The 12,393-nt window shown below is 37.3% G+C and overlaps 1 protein-coding gene across 1 annotated transcript in view; it reads right to left on the reverse strand.

The window, feature by feature from the left end:
* The window catches only part of LOC121461611 (cell surface glycoprotein CD200 receptor 2-like), a 40,944-nt gene that overhangs the window by 19,747 nt on the left and 8,804 nt on the right, over positions 1-12,393 (reverse strand). The window lies entirely within an intron of this gene.

Genomic DNA, 12,393 nt, shown 5'->3' on the forward strand with positions numbered 1-12,393 from the left:
TTTTGGGAAAGAAGTTAAAGACTATCTCTTAAATTTAGTTGTATAGGACAATCGCAGCCATTACAATACCACTTGTCTTTAAATACTTAATAGTGCCTGTGGTATTTCCTCCCCTAGAAATACTTAAAGTAGGACAAGCAGACACCTGAGTGGTAATCCAGGCAGCAGCTGTGCAGTTTAAGCTCTGTTTGGCAGATATTTTCAAAACCTTCTCTACTCATTCATAACTAGTTATACAAGTGCACTAACTCTTCCTTATCAGTGTGCACATATACTTCCAAGATCCAGAGCAAAACCAGGCAAACAGAAAGATGGCAAACAATTCTAAGGTTCTTACTATGTGCTAAGCACTTTTGGGCATCATATATGGAAGTCCTCCTTATGGTAGAATCATGTCCTGATACACCCATCATGATTTAACATCATTGTAAGCCAAAATTCATTTAGTAAACTTAGTCTACCAAGCACTATATCTGAACCTAACCTTCCTTAAACTTATTCAAAATAGATTAGCCTGCAGTTCGCTCAAGTAAACAAACATAAAGTTTCTTTCATAGTGACGTTTTGGTACTTCATGTAATTTTAGAATATAGTTAAACAAAAATGCTGGCAACATGGTATACTGGATGGTATTGGCCATTTACTTTGGGACTGCATATTTGAGTAGGGATATAGCCAGCACTGCAAAAGGCTATCACAACACATATTCCTAGCCATGGAAAATAGCAACATTCATAGTTTGAAGTGTATTTTCTACTCATTTCATATCACTTACAAATCATTGTAAAATTTTGATAATTTACAAGTTGAACCATCCTAATTAAGGAATCACTCAGAGTGTTGCTTCAGTCCATCACAATAATGACTGAGAGGTAATCACTAGTATTATCTGAATCCTAGAACAAAAAAGCCATCTATCATAGGTTACCAGCTATTGGGAGACAGACTCAGGACTAGAATTTAAACCCAGGTACACTACTCACTCCAAGTCATAGGATGTTATCCAAAAATTTATTTTGAATGGGAATATGTAGTAAAAGTTCTTGGCACTATACTTAGATTATATTTAACAACAGTAAATGCCAAGTGTTACTGTTTTTATATTAAAATGAATTTATAAAACTGACATATAAGTTGAGCAATTGTCAAAAGTCATAAAAAAACTATAATTCTTGGAGCCAAAACAAAAATTCAATGGTCTTCCCAAGTACCTCTGATCTGAAAAGTGAACCCTAGCTACATTCACGGGATTAACAATGGTCTATAATGAGTGGGTCTGTGCCAGGCAAACAAATAGAGAGATTAAAATTTGAATGCTGTATAAAGATGTAATTCTTTCATATAGAGATCTATAGGATAAGACTGACCAGCAAGGCTTGACACAGCTACAAACTAAAGAGCTTTGGCTCTCTTTCCAAGGTGGCTCTTGGTACTTCATTGTAAGTCTACCAGGTGGCAAATGTCACCTCATGTCACCTTCAACCCTATTACTCATTGCCTTTGCTCCACAGCTCAGGGTTCACATGCTTGCCACGTCATGGAGCCTTGTCCTTCCTATGTGTCAATGGTGAGTGTCTGTCAGTTAGGTTGGAAGATAATATATAAATATTTCCAGTGGATAACAGAAAGCTTTTGGTGACTCCAGAGAAGAAAAATTCATGGTGACAAGTTACAAGTGCTTCTGGTCAAGGAGACCCTGATCACCTGGTGTAAGTGGGCCTTGTCTTCCAGAGATGCCAGGTCCATAGATATCTTTCAGAAAGAGAAGCCATTGACAGTAGTGTTTGGTGAGCTCCTCTCATTCTAACAGAAACCAGTCTGTTTTACAAATGATGCCCAGGGAAAGGTGTTTCCTTGCGATGCTCAGTAAGACTTTGTTATGTAAAGAAAGGTACAGTGAAGTCCACCTTCATTTCCCTGCAATATATTTCCTCACTTCCCTAATACAGTCTGCTGCAGAAATAGCACACTGAACTTCGGTGCCTCTCAAGCTCTAGACATGGTTGACCTGTGGGAAATCATGGTTGGTTGTGGGAAAACAAAACAAAACTGCCTATTGTTCCCCAGAGTTCACTTTCCTTTTCAAATAATATTAGAGAAGAAAATGAAATGAGCCATGACCACCCAGCTAAAGTCTGAATTATTCTCCTGCCAATGTTTTCTGAACCATGGACTATTTGTGATAGGTGTAAATTCCAGGCTGTTACTTGGACAAACATGGCAATTAGGAAAGAGGAAAAGGTATTAGAGAGACCTACCAGATAAACTTGTTTTTGTTTGTGACTGTCCTACTTGTTCCATCAGACATTTTCCTATTCTGTGTTTAATAGGGGTGTAATGTCAGACTCTGAGGATGCAAAGAATGAATGGCATTCCTATATTACACAAACACAAGCACATGAGACACTCCTATCATGGGATGAATACATAAATCATAAGGGCAAGAGCAATAAGACAGGGATATGATATTAAGTAATTTCAAGGTAAGAGAACTGAGAACTTGAGAAAAGTGAATTACAAATCACAAATGCTTCCCCTTACTGACACTGTGAGAGAAGCTGAGTAACTCGCCAAAGATAAGCCTATTAGCGCTCATTCTGACTAAAGATGGTAACAGATGGCATGGAGCTAGCCTGGAAGGAAATAGCACTTCCCAACCACTTAAGAAAACAATAAAGCTAATTAAAGTTTGAAATAAAAGAAAACATAACAAATAATCACTCTTAACTAAATTGACACAGTATTTTTGCTCTTCAACATTCTGGGTATTTGTCCAGAAAAAAAAGGCACTTAGTCGGCATAACACCTCAATGAAACACTTGACTGTTTTCTTTTGACAGATGAGGAATTGAGGACTAGAGCTGCTGCTCATAACCAATAGCAGCCATGGTCTACTGATAAAGCTATTTTTAGACACCCATCCTTAACCACTGCACAACAGAGATTGTTCAAGAAAGCAAGCAAAAATTCAGTCACATCATATGAACCTGATTACAAATAGTTTTCAACATTTTTTTTTCCAGCAAGTTCAAACTCCAAGTTACAGCAAAGCATCCAGGTAACGGAAGTTAAGGAGGAAAGTCCCATGGATGTTTGGTGATAGTTTCAAATCAACTTCAGTAACACAATAGAGGACAATTTTATAGTGCGGTAAAGGAAGTAACAGGAACTTAAAGAGCCCTATGATGCTAGTGAGTCAATTTAAGGAGGCAATCAGCTCATAGCTTAATCTGATTGTTCTCAATCCAGGAAATCCTGAAGCATCGGAAAGTATTTCTAGGTATCTTGATACCTTTCGATACACAAAAGCTGTTTGGAATTTGGGGAAAGATGCAGCTCTGCTTCCAGTATTTCATGTGAACATTTCAACAGGAATACTGGAACCATGAAGATGAGACAGAGAGGGGACTAGAGAAATAACTCAGCAGATAAGAGCACTTGATGTTCTTCCAGAGGTCCCAAGTTCAGTTCCCAGCAACCATCTCAGGAAGCTCATAAGCACTGTACCTGAAGATCCCCAGGAGCCAATGCCTTTTTCTGGACTCTATAGGCCCGCACAACATGCAGAGGACCCAGGTTCAATTTCCAGCACCCACATAAGTGTCTGTAAATCCAGTTCCTGGGCAAACTGAGACCTTCACATCATTGCACATAAAATAAAGTTAAATCATTAAAAAAATTCTTAAAAAAAGAAACTTGTGTTCTGGTGGGAGATAATTTCTTATAATATGTTTGAGCCCAGAATTAACTGAAGAACAAGAAACTTCTGCTAACCACTCCACAGGCTTTCCCCTTCTCCAAGGCATGTTGCTGTGTTGAAGCAAAGTGTCGAGAGATAGCAAGAAAGAACTGCAGGTTTTGATAACAAAATGGCTTTCTAGGGATGAGCCAGCATCACCTATGGAGAATCACTTTCTATGTTCAGTTGGCAACCACTTACAAGTCACCTCGTTCAACAATGAAGCAACAACACCAGCGCTCGCTGCTCTACTTCACAGTATGATGCTTGTCCAGTGTTTTCTTTCATATTTCATCCCACGAAAACAAAAAGGGATTGTATTTGGACTGAACATTATTTGAGAGTAATGGTGGCCACAGCTATGAACTCAAGTATCCAACACCTTTCCCACCCAATTAAGCACCACTGCTTCCTGCTGACATCCATGTGGAGAGAACATGAGATTTATTTCCCATTAGTATGACAGCCAGAGAGATTTCATGAGCAATGGTGACAAATTTGTACTTAATCATTTATAATGTCTGCTAAAATATCTTTACAGGACAGGCTTCCAGGAAACTTGGCCAAGCTATGGATTCCGTGTTAGCTCTGTAGGAAGGAAAGTGATCCCCATATTCTAAGTTCACTTACACCCTCTAGTATTTTCAGGAAGCAAAGGTAACTACTGAACTATACGCTAGACATAAACATCCCTCTCCCCTGAGAAAGCTCAACAAGGAAAACCATCACCGACATGAACACTGAGGAAGAAAACAAGAAATCCTCTTAGCAGGTGCCTTACCAAGGATGCTCCAGAAGCCCACATGCAGGATCAAGAGTTTGCTAAACAACCCTGGAATCCCAAACATGGCAGGCGGTATCTTCATTCTCAGCACCTATCAGGCAGGAGCAGACTCCTCAAGCAGAAGGCTCCTCTTCCTCTTAGGGATCTCCAGAGCTGGATGGTATTCTCTGCCCTAGCAGTATCTTAGCGGGAAAATCAGGAGAACTGCTGGGAGAGGACAGTATGAAGAGCCTGATTGATTCCGTGAGAGCAAGTGAACAGAGACTCTGTGCTGTGGTTTTGCTTCTCATCCAATCTGCTCTTCAATTTCAGGCTCTCTGGTGTGCAAAGCTGCTTGGTCCCTGCTTCTCCTTCCGCCCTGCTACCATTCATACACCACCTTGAGGTTTTTGTTAAAGTGAACAATTAAACTTGAAAGAAATCTAAATTGCTCCAGCCCTTTAGGTTTAGATTTTGAGCAAATCAGTTTGAAAATTCATGGTAAAAGTACCTATGGCGAGCATAAATGCCCCCTTTTCATAAGTTGTGATTATAATACTTCTGTGTCGTATATCTTAGAACCCCCTCACCCCCACCCCACCATAACACAGTAAGATGAGAATGCTCACTGACATGAACACAGTGAAGACTTCTCTGAGGTTATGGAGAGAATGAGTGACAGGATGCACTTCAGCAGCAGAGGAGAACAGGGCCTCATTCTTCAGTCTGTAGATGTCAATCAACGGAAATGGTTACCATTAGTACTGGCTACATGTTTTTTTTTTCAAAATATTAAAGTTCTAAGAAAATGAGATTATGAATACCAATTGAAGGAAACTTCCATGTTTTGGTATGTGGTTGTTGTCTAGATTAAGCAATAAAGTAAGAAATGGAAAAGTTCTAAATTAGATAGTGGGGAGGCTGTGGGGTCCCAGCCCACAATTAATCACTAGCTTTTAACAATAGGAACTTATGTATTTCAAATGTAAAGGGTTGGTTTGTATCAACGGTGTATTTGTAGTCACTGAGAGAAATTGAGAAATCTTTCCCTCAGAGGTTGGTAATATCCATCGAATGTCAAACTCTAGTTATTGTGTATTTATTGAGCCAAACAGATAAGCCATTATGGCTGGAGATACAAGTATGAATGGACAAACTGCTCCTGGATTTAAGGAACTTAGTCAAGCAGTATCCATGTACCCCAAGAACACCAGGGAATACAGTCTATGGAGTTCTCAAAAGCTGAACTGCTGACCAAGGAGGCACCCTGTTTATGGTGCATTTTATACAACACATTCTTTTTCTCTGTCCAGAATGGTGTGGATAATTCCTGTGACAGTTAAAGCAAGACTCATTGTCCCTCTAAAATGACCTGCCTGAAAGCTCTAGAAAGAAAGGAAACAGACTTACTCAGGAGGACTAGAAGACAGGAAATAATCAAAATGAGGGCTGAAATCAACAAAATAGAAACACAGGAAACCATACAAAGAATCAATGAAACAAAGAGCTGGTTCTTTGAGAAAATCAACAAGATTTACAAACCCTTATCCAAACTAATCAAAAAGCAAATAGAAAACATCCAAATTAACAAAGTCAGAAATGAAAAGGGGGACCTAACAACAGACATGCAGGAAATTCTGAGAATCATTAGGTCCTACTACAAAAGCCTGTACTCCACAAAATAAGAAAATGTAAAAGAAATGGACAACTTTTTAGAAAGATACCATCTACCAAAATAAAATCAAGACCAGGCGAGCAATTTAAATAGACCTATAAGCCATGAGGAGATAGAAGCTGTCATCAAAAACCTCCCAACCAAACAAACCCAGGGTTGGATGGTTTTATTGCAGAATTCTACCAGAACTTTCAAGAAGAGCTAATACCTATTCTCCTCAAAGTGTTTCACGTAATAGAAACAGAAGGCTCATTGCCAAACTCTTTTTATGAAGCTACAGTTACCCTGATACCAAAACCACACAAAGACTCAACCAAGAAAGAGAATTACAGACCAATCTCACTCACGAACATGGATGCAAAAATTCTCAATAAAATACTGGCAAATCAAATTCAAGTACACATAAAAAAATCCATCATCATCAAGTAGGCTTCATCCCAGAGATGCAGGGCTTGTTCAACATATGAAAATCTATCAATGTAATCCATCATATAAATAAACTGAAAGAAAAAACCATATGATCATTTCATTAGATGTGGAAAAAGACAAAACTCAAGACCTGAGAGGTTTAAAAGAAAAACCTGTAGTCATCCATCCTAAAGTTCAAGATATCAGGCAAACCAGAAGTAAACAAAGCCTGTCACGAGCAGACCTTCATAATTCTCTACTCTTCTGATTGTTCTCCACCCTACTCCTCTTCCTCCTTCTCCTGGTTTGGTGTGTGTGTGGTGTATGTAAATGTTCATGTCTGGCCTTGTATGTGATTTCTGGGAACCTGAACTCAGATCCTCATTCTTATGCAGCAAGTTTTTTACTGGCTGAGCCATCTTCCCAGTCTCGGGATTACTTTTTTTTCATATAAAGGAATCTATAATTAACAGATAAAACTTGAAAAAAATGGATTTTAAGTGATGTCTATTTGATAGTTTATCAGTGCGTTTGGATCTTTATCTCTTCACAACTGGCAGTACTAAAAGCACTATTAGCCAACACTTTGCCATAGAATTTCACTCTTGTTTTTATTCTAGTAGAGAATTGAAAGAAACCAGATTCAGAAATGCATTGCTCAGTGACAGTCTGTATTGCTTTGTGTTTATAACTTATCCAGTAGCTAGACTTTTTATCTCAAACCGCCATAATCATGTATCATTTAATCTGAAAACTGTAATTTCCATGTCAATGCACAAGTTAAAGAGTTGGCTGCATTCTTAGAAGTAATTATTTGTATACTAGGAACAATTTTTGAAACACAAGCTTTAAAACACAAACTTCTGGTTTTATGTTGAATGATAGAAAGTAAAAGAAAATTTGGCAAAATGCAAATGATTTTCACAACCCACTGGGAGCTGCTTGCACAGCATATTATCCCACTATCTTGCTGACTCAGTTACTTTCATAAAGCAACTTTATTTTCTGTAGTATTTTCTCCAGGTATTCAAAAAGAGCAGTCACAAATTTAGATGCAATAGTGTTAGGTAACATCAGTCCCTTTTTAGCTTTAACTTTTTTGACCCTCACCCAAATAATATTCCATAGCATCAACAAGAAGCATCACTGCACATCTAAAACAAATTGTCATTCTAACATATGTGCTTTTGTCACTAATGTTATTGCTAGCAGTAGCATCTGCACATGACTGCTCTTTACAATCAGCCTGAGTACATGATAGAAAATGAACAATTCCTAGATCCTGCCCTTACCGTGCTGAATTCAGATCTCACAGAGCAGGAAATTTTTCAAAACTGTCTTACCTTATTTTGGCAAGATTTGACAGTCGTGCTTATCCATTTCTGGATACTATATATCTTGTCAGTGGTTGAGGCATGGGCATTTCTTTGCCCAAAGGCTAGTTTTGCCAAGAAGAAAACAAACTCCAAGTGCAGTGTCTTCTGTGCTCAACATTCTCTCAGGAATAGATCAGTGCTGCCTGGAGCAGTTGTGTCTCATGTCAACAGAATCCTAAGTTATTTAGATGCCATATTCTACAGCTCTTTGAAGCAATTGAAGATTACCTATCTATGCAGAATATAATCTCTATGTATCAGAAGAACCTTATTAGTCTAACTATAAGTATTACAAACATATATGACTATTGATCTATAATTCTTAATATCTATATAACTTAAAGACTAAGACTCCTTATTAGAATATTATACAATAATCAATTGTGCAACAGGTGAGGACAATGACCTCAAAATGTAAACGATGTATAAGTATCTTGATCAGAGGTAAAAATGTACATTGCAATATGATAAACATATATCAATATATAAAAATATTTTAAGCAGAGGTAGAAGCATGCATGCATGCAACATTCAATATAATTTAACTTTGTATCAATATACAAGAATCTATACCAATGTAACGGCCTATACTAATAACTCACAAGTATTCACTCTATTACTCACTATTATTATTAACATGAGTAAGCTCACACTAATCTTTTATCCCATCCAATTTCCCCCTTTTTTTCAAAGAGATGCCTGAGCCTATAAAATTACCCCCTGAACATCCAACTTTATACCAATCATAATCAACCCCTAAATGATGTCCCTAACCCTGAGGACAAACTTTGTTGGGAGAGGGGACGTCATCTTCTAAATTACTTCCAGCTGTCATGGAGGTGGTGTTCTTACTATGGGATCCTGTGAAAATAAAATGATGGTTAAGGTTCAAGATTACTGTTTAGTATAATTGCAAATAGTCTCTGAGTAATTGGTAGGGTTTTCCTGAGGTTCCAGTTTGAAGGTCTGGCCAAAACAGTGTAATAAAAAAGTGCACCATTTCAGCTAACCAACTTTGAACCATCTTGAGCAGCCCAAAACAGGTCTTGTAGTAGTGCTATCAGCATCATGACATCATATGAACCAGTTGGATTTGCTGTTGTGGGGCCCCAACTTCTTCCTGAAAATTTCAAAGATTACTGCAGGAAAATTCATTGTTTATTGTGGAAAACTTAAACATTACTTATATAGACATATACAGACATACATATTCAATGAAAAGTATGATAGAGACAAAAATAGATATGAAGAAAAGTAAATTTTTTAAAAAAATTCTTCTTTCTTTCTGTTCCATTTCATGGCTTCTGATATGAGACAGAAACTCTGAATTTTTATTTTAACAACAGGCTTGGATTTAGAGAGGGATAGAGCCAGTGTCCAACTCCAAAGCCAGCTCTTTATATTCATAAATATATATACATACATATGTATAAATGTATATGTTTCAATAACCGTACTTACAAATTGTATTCATTTTTCTTGATGATTTTTATTGGATAGTTATTTTTCCTTCTGTGATCATGCAAACATCCAGGGTCTCTTGAATTTTTCAAGATGAGCATTTTCCTGCAAAGACAAGAACAGAACTCTGTCCCAAACATATATGCTTTCCTTACAACCTATGTGGTTCTCACCATTGTGGATGAGCTGTCATTTCTCTTTTTTAAGAGGTTTCTCAGCCGGGCGGTGGTGGCACACGCCTTTAATCCCAGCACTCGGGAGGCAGAGGCAGGCGGATCTTTGTGAGTTCGAGGCCAGCCTGGTCTACAAGAGCTAGTTCCAGGGCAGGCTCCAAAACTACAAAAAAACCCTGTCTCGAAAAAGTATAAAAAAAAAAAGAGGTTTCTCATTTTCAAACCAAATCTTTATTAATTTTGATGGTATCCATAGTTTTTCTTCTCCTGTGGAAACAAGAGCAAAACCCCTTCCCCAATGCAGCATGTCTCCTGGCTCCCATTGTGAGATCAGCACATCCTTGAAATAAACCGGTTGATTTAATTTAGAAGACTTTTCTTTTATCCAATGTTTCTCTGCTGCTGTTGTCCCTTTCTCATTAGCATTAATAAAATTCAAGGTTAATAAAGTATTATGTAATCTATTTCTGAGGACATTTTCTACCCCTTTCTGTTTGTTTAACATATCCTTTATAGTTCAATTTGAATTTTCTATAACTGCCTGACCTGTAGGATTGTGTGGTATAATACCTGTAATACGCTTAATATTATAGTAAGCAAAAGATTGTTTCATTTTCCTAGAGACATATGCTGGATCTTTATGTCCTTATTTGTGCAGGTATACCCATGATGGCCATAATTTCTCATAAATGTATGATTACTGAATCAAAGAAGTTGCCCACTGAAAACCTGAATAAGTGTCAATGGTGTGGTGTACATATTTTAATTTTCCAAATTCTGCAAAGTGGAATACATCCAACAAATCCATCTGCCAGATTTCATTCCTTTGAGTACCCTTCGGGTTAGTCCCTGCAGGTAGTGGTGTTTGATTATAGAAAGAGCAAGCAGGACATCTCTTTATAATCTCCTTAGCTTGTTGCCATGTAATACAAAACTCTTTCTTTAAACCTTTGATATTGACATGATGTTTTTATGAAATTCTGAGGCCTGCAACATGCTTCTAATCAATAATTTATCAATTTCTGCATTACTTTGTGCTATAGGACCTGGCACACCAATATGGGGTTGGATGTGTGTTATGTATATAGGACAAAGCCTATTCCTGATTATGCCTTGCACCTGGATAAATAATGAAGTCAATTCTGCATCATCTGGTATAAATTCAATGGTTTCAATATGCAAGACAACTCTCTCTGCATATTGTGAATCAGTAACTATATTAAGATGTTCATTAAAATCCCTTAGCACCATGAGAATAGCATATAATTCTGCCTTCTGGACAGAATTATAAGGACTTTGTTCCACCTTACATAATTCTTCTGCTTTGTATCCTGCCTTCCTTGATTTTTTTGCATCAGTATAAAAGATATGGGCTCCAATTATTAGAGCATCACATACAATTTGGAGAAAAATCCAAAAAGTCCTCTTTATATGGTTAAGTCTATCACTTTGGGGATAATTGCTATTAATTTCTCCAAAAAATTAGCACAAACTTTTTGCCATGGTTCATTGTCTCCCATAAATGTTTTATTTCATCAGTAGCGAAAGGCACTACAATCTCTGCTGGATCTATACCTGCTAATTGACGAAGACTCAATTTACCTTTTTTAATTAGTTCAGAGACTTTTTTCACAGAAGTTTTTAATTTTTTACTTGGTTTACATGTTATCATCTGCATTAAAATTCCTGTAGGAGGAATTCTGGAAGGAAATAGGACTAAAATACAATTAAGATTTGAATTCACCCTATTCACATGTGCCTCCTGTAATTTTTCCTCAACAATTGTCAATTCCTATTCTGCTTCAGCAGTTAATTTTCTGGGACTATTCAAATCTTTATCACCATCTAAGGTTTTGTTTAAATGAATTATTAAATCAGGTGTTATCCCAACAGCTGGTCATAGACTGGAAATGTCTCCTAACAATCTTTAAAAGTCATTAAGAGTCCTCAACTGGTCTCTCCTAATTTGTGCCTTTTGTGTCCTAATTTTCTGCAAACCAATTTCATCGCCTAGGTAACTGATAGGATCTCTTCTCTATTTTTTCAGGAACAATCTGTAATCCCCATTTGTCAAAACTTTCTTTACTTCTTCAAACATTCTAAAGTATCCATGTTTGAATCAGATATCAAAATGTCATCCATGTAATGGTAGATTATAGATTTAGGGAATTGCTTATGTTTTATTTCCAATGGCTGACTTACAAAGTATTGGCATAATGTAGGGCTATTGAGCATATCTTGTGGGAGGATAGTCCATTGATATCTCCTAGTAGGCTGAGAATTATTATTATAATTAGGAATGTGAAGGCAAAGATTTCTCTATCCTTTTCTTGTAAAGGTATAGTGAAGAAACAATCTTTCAAGTCAATAACTATAAGAGGCCATCCTTTTGGTAATAGAGAAGGCGGAGGGATTCCAGATTGTAGAGGGCCCATAGGTTGAATTACCTTGCTGACAGCTTTTAGATCTGTCACCATTCTCCATTTACCACATTTCTTTTTTTTACAACAAATGCAGAAGAATTCAAGGGCTGGTTGAATATCATCAATATGGTGAGCATCTAGTTGCTTTGTACCAGCTGTTCTAAAGCCTGCAAGGTATCTTCAGCAAGAAGCCACTGTTTAACCCATATAAGCTCCTTAGTTAACCATTTTAAAGGTAGAGCTGTTGGTGACTCTAAAGGTTTGCTAGTTGCTTTATGTTCTTGTACAGCCTAAATGGCTGGTGACCGTTGTGTGTAGTACCTTATAATATCGTTACCAGAATAATGAGTTCCTGGACTGCAGAAATGTTAACCT

This window comes from Microtus oregoni, unplaced genomic scaffold (genome assembly GCF_018167655.1).
Source record: "Microtus oregoni isolate MIOR12 unplaced genomic scaffold, Mior012 000023F_ref0000262, whole genome shotgun sequence".
In the NCBI taxonomy this organism is placed as follows: domain Eukaryota; kingdom Metazoa; phylum Chordata; class Mammalia; order Rodentia; family Cricetidae; genus Microtus; species Microtus oregoni.